At 42.9% G+C, this 5,505-nt stretch overlaps 1 pseudogene; it reads right to left on the bottom strand.

The window, feature by feature from the left end:
- Window positions 1-3,961: 3,961 nt before the first annotated feature.
- LOC131906246 (cysteine protease ATG4D-like) lies at window positions 3,962-5,093 on the bottom strand (annotated as a pseudogene).
- Between the last annotated feature and the right edge of the window lie 412 nt (window positions 5,094-5,505).

The following is a 5,505-nucleotide window of genomic DNA, read 5'->3' as shown; positions in this document are numbered from 1 at the left end:
AGCTTCCTAATGACTGCAAGACCTTGTGTTCCCTACAGAGAAGCCTTCTACAGAGATTCACTAACCCTCCTCCATGCTCATGCCATTTATAACACATGCTCTGAGTTTCTAGGCTGCTCCTAGTGCATCTCCCCGAGTGCATAGTCCACCTGAGACCAGCTTTATGTTACTTGTGTCTGTCTTTCTTAAACTTCTGTCCTTCCCAGGCAGATTTCCAGGACCCAATCCCACAGGACTCAGCAGGAACTGCTGATTCTCATCTGGTGAAAGGCTTTGACCAGACCCTGGAGTAGCAGTCTTCTTTTATCCAGCCAAATTTTCCTTTCTTTCTACACTGAGGATTAAACTTCCAAACATATGAACTAGGGAGTAGGGCATAAAGCCACACTGTGATGATATATTCTGTACCCCAATAAAGCTTACCTGGGGATCAGAGGACAGAGCCAAGCAATAAATTAGAAAGATAGTCAGGCAGTGGTGGGACACACCTTTAATTCTATCACTTAGGAGGCAGAGATCTGTCCAGATCTCCATGACTTCAAGGCCACACTGGACTACATGAGAGAAACAGAACCAGGCAGTGGTGACACACACATTTAATCCCTGGACATGACAAGAAAGGTATATAAGGCATGAGGAAACAGGAGCTCACTCTCTTGAGGCTGAGGATTTCATAGAGGTAAGCTAGTGGCTGGCTGTTCTGCTTCTCTGATCTTTCAAGCTTTAACCCCAATATCTGGCTCTGGGTTTTTTATTATAAGACCTTTTAAGATTCATGTTACATCTGGCACCCAACATTTGTAGCACAAATTCATGAAAAAGCCACTTGCCTGTGGCCTTGCAGGCCCCAGCTCAATCCTGGGCTGCACATGGCCAGAGTCTTCACTCCACATGGGCTGGAGTCCTTAACCAGCTGGATCCAGATGGCTGGATTTTCACTTCTTCTCTCTTGGTGGGTTGTGGGGTCTCCCTGGGCTATTTTGGGCTGCCACACCTACTTGGGCTTTTACTGTTCAACACAGTCAGCAGAGTTGGTGAGTCAATTAAAATTTCTTAATGGGGAAAAATTAGTTAAGGAGAATTTTTTTACCACATTAAAAAATGGGAAACATTTTAACACTGGAGGGTGTTTAGTCTATTTGATAACACATTAGGCAGTCTGAAATGGAACAACTAAATGAGATAACTAATGTTGATGGGATAGATATAATGTCAATTATAAACATTATTTGCTTAATCATTTCTGTTTTATCATTAAAAAAGTTGGTTGATGTGAGTGCCAAGATAAAAATTTTAGAAAAACTTGTTAAACAGATCATAGAGAATTCAGACCCAGACAGAGGAATTTAAAGGTGAACCAATCTCAGCATTGCATTATATGGCTAGAGAGAAACAGCCTAAGGATTTCAAACAGCCAACCTTAATCTATACAGTAACCATGCAGGAATTGCCAAATGCTCAAGGCTGTGCACAAGCTGATTGGACTCCTGTGCAAATGTTAGATTTCAGGAGATTCAAAGAAGCTATAGTGTCATTTGGTACGCATTCTTTATCCATGAAGCAAATGTTAAACTCATGGTCAACTTGTAAAAGAATTATCCCTCAAGACTGGAAAGATTTAGTTGTACAGCAATCTTAGAGGCTGGTCCCCAGTTACAATGGAGGACCTGGTGGAAAGATGAGGCTAAGACAATTGAACAACAAAGTAGGGTTAGAGGTATGGAAATTTCCCAGGATCAACTTCTCGGAGAAGGTGATTATGTTGATATACAAAGACAATCTTTATATGATGACCACACCCTAATTTTATGCTGAATGGCAGCCTTGAGTGCTTTGGACAGAATTGAAAAAGTAGGAAGGGTAATTAGGCTGTTAAAGGCAAGATCAGCACCCTTGGAGGAATGGATCCAAGATACAATTAATATTGAATCTCATGACCATGATGATGCTTGGATAGGAGGGATGATTTCCAGAGGTTTAAAGAAAAATAGTAATGTAATCTAATTTATTGGCTGGCTCTGTCCTCTGATCCCCAGGTAAGCTTTATTGGAGTACATAATATATCACCACATTTCCCCTTTTTGTCTAAAATAATAAAAGAAGGTTATAACTAGTATAAGAAAAATTATATACAATAGGTATATATAATATATACAGGCAATAAATACATCAACAATGTCTAGTCCATATGCATTTGACAAATTCAGAGAAAATACTCCATTATCCATCCTGTCTTTGTGAGTCCAAAGGATTGTATCTAATTCATCTTCTATCCTAATTTGCATTACCAACCCAAAACTATCTTTTGATGTCTTTCAAACCTATACACTTTATACCTCTTTAGTGAGTTTCTCTTTTGAATTTGATAACAAGGAAAACTATAACTAAAACTATCTAATCTTGAACTCTCTCAGAGACCTGAGAAGGAAAAAATATTAACTGAGTAAGCAGGAAGTGCAAACAAGTGACTTCCAAAAAAAATGAAAAGTGACAGGAACAGCTGGCTGCCTGGACAGTCACCCAAGGTTCCTCTGGAACATTGAGGCATCCATCTTGGCCTACAGGCCTAGCATACCTGACAGACTTTTCTGTGAAGCAGGATTTTCTAAAGGACTGTCCTACTTTGTCTTGGCAAGATGGAGCTGTCCTTTCTTTTGTGTCCTGCTTGTCCATTTGGACAGCATACTGTCAGCAGTCGAGGCAAGGGCATTTTCTTGCCCAGTGGCTAACTTTTGCCTCAAAGATAGTAAACTCCATATGGAATTTCTTCAATGCCCATCATCTTCTCTGAAGTAGATTGGTGCTGCCAAGAGCAGACATGTCTCATAGTCATAAATAAAGAAAAAAATCTTTGTTATTAAAACATTTTAAATGACATATTCTATAGATCTCTGAAGTGTTTGAAGATGACCTGTCTATCTAAAATATATTTCTGTTTAACCTTGAAAACATAGCCAATATGACTACAAGTTTGATTGCAGTAACTATTAACTTGCATTTCCTATATCCTAATTAGTTGGTAATAATAACTTTCAAGGACTAGCAATTTGCATTACATTGTTAAATGAACTATATAGGTACAATACCTTGAACAAGATTAGAAATATATGTATAGTATTTTCTAACAAAATCAATCTCAAATTTGTATCAATATACATAATTATACAATATACAAAAATCCATTCCAATATAAAATATTTAAAACTAGTAGTTCCTTTCTAAAAGTAGATTCAATAATCTACCTTTTTCTTATCATATCTATATCCTCCTCTTTTTTCTTTTCAGAGTAGATTCAACAATCTACCCATTTATTTATTTATTTATTTATTTATTTATTTATTTATTATTTATTTCTGTATCTTTGTTTTTCAGAGTAGCTTCACCCAGGTTGACTTTGATATCATTCTGTAGCCCAGATAGGCCTTTAATTTGTGGTCATCCTGCTTTGTGAGTAGCCAGCCTCTGCTCCAGACTAGTTTAGAAAAGAGAATATAGGGACATCAGTTTTCAAAAATATACTTGATTGCTTTAATAATTTGAAATTTGAATTTAAAAGTTGTGATTCTCGTATAACAGGGTCCCAAGTATCAGTATTCATTTTTTTTTTCAAGTCTGCATCTTTATCAGCCTCCACCCAGCAGCCAGTCGGTTCTTCCAGGACAGAGGCTTTGGGACCTTAGGACCAGTGAGTACAGTGATCCAGTGCAGGCTACAGAATTTGAATCAGGCCCTGAGTGAGTGCCCTGGAGCCCACTCTCCATCCCTGGCTCCTGAGGGGGCGTGGGGGCAGCTAAAGGGCACAGCCGCAAGCTGGGGGCCTAGACAGATGTCAGCTCTGTTGGGAATGATGGGGGACATGAGGACAGGGGATCCAGCACTGCCATCGGAGTTCTAGATCCCATACCTGACATGACATAAATAAAAAAATAAATATGCTGGCATCTTTCCCCATCCCTTCCCACTACAAAAACACAAAGTCCTTGGAGCTGGGTCGTTTGGCCTTCAGGAGGTGTCCTGTGCAAGGCAGCCGCAGTGTGGGCTAGGAGAGCTGGGTGCAGAGGGCATCCAGGCTGTGGTCCTGAGCGTGGCCCTCAGCCTCAGTAAACATGGGGTATCGCTCTGTGGCTGAGGAGGAGCTGAGGATCCTCATCAGCTCCGAGCAGAGAGTCTCAAACTCCTTCCTGTTCCCAGCGTAGACCCCTACAGTACAGCTGGGGTCCATCTTGGCAAAGGCCATCTTGCGGGGCGAGGTGCGGTGAAAGGGACTCAAGGGGAAAGTCAGCCTGGCTGACGTCCTCTGTGGGCTGGCAGAAGTGGGGATCCAAGTACAGCAGGAAGTCATCCTGGTAGCCAATGAAGTACGGTGAATGCCGGGGTTTGCCCCCGCCCTGATGCCTAGGCAGAGTTCTCACCGAAGGAGCTCCTTCACACAGGGCACATACACGGGGTTGAGGGTCTCCCCACCCAGGCGCACAGGCACCAGGATGACCACAGACTTCCACTCAGCCGTGGGGTCTGGCCAGGACACCAGGCGTGCCACATCCACCTTGTACACTGTGCAGTCCTGAGAGATGTACACGACCAGGCGGGTGACCTCCGAGCAACTCTCCACAGCTTTCCTGAGGATGTGTGCCACCACAGAGGGCCCGTACCAGTCTCACGCCTTCTTGCCAGAGCTCTGCCCAAACTCCACTAGCCGATGTAGCCCAAAGGGTGCCTGTGGATGGTCAGCAAACCAGGACATAATCTGCCGGTGCCAACGATCCTGCTCCATCTCCAGTGTAGCCTGGGTCCATCGTGAGGGCACATGACGACCAGGCCCACGGTAGCGACTGGGAGACTGGCCCTGACATCTCAGGAGGAGCCAGGCCTGTGCCCTCCATCCACCTCCACTCTCTAGGCAGAAAATGCAGGAGCAGGCCCTGGGCCAGCATCATCTGGCCACTTCGTAACATACATCCCCAGCCACAGTCTGAGGTCAAGCTGCCCCCAGTTAGGGGTGGGAAGTCCCGGCGATATGTGAGCCATGGTCGAGATACAAAGTCTCTTTGAAACCGCAGGGTTCGTTTTAGAAATTCTTCTTGAATGCCCATATTTTCCTGCAGTGCATACCTCATGAAAGTGACACACTGCAAAAGTAGAAAATTCTATGCTCCTGGCCTCATCTCTGGCCCACAGCTAAGTCCACATATGCTCATTTCCTGGCTTTGTTTCACAGTTTCTATGGTCTGTGGCACTGTTCTAGCAAGGAAGGAACAGACAGTAGTTTCTTTCTCCTGTTTTGGTCAAAAGTTTAAGCAAATTTATTTTTATTTTAAGGGTGAGTATTCAGATTCAGAGCTGAGGCCTATGGTTTGGTGTTCTGGTGACCCTCTGTTGTACCTTAATTTTTATTAGTTCAACAACTACTCAACGACATTTATTTCCACATTTTAAATAACATCCAGTGATGCTATTTCCCACCTCAGATTTTAGGTATGATTTGCTGATACCCTTTACTGAATA

Source organism: Peromyscus eremicus, chromosome 3 (assembly GCF_949786415.1).
Source record: "Peromyscus eremicus chromosome 3, PerEre_H2_v1, whole genome shotgun sequence".
Classification (NCBI taxonomy): Eukaryota; Metazoa; Chordata; class Mammalia; order Rodentia; family Cricetidae; genus Peromyscus; species Peromyscus eremicus.
This window is presented reverse-complemented; position numbering and strand designations above follow the sequence as displayed.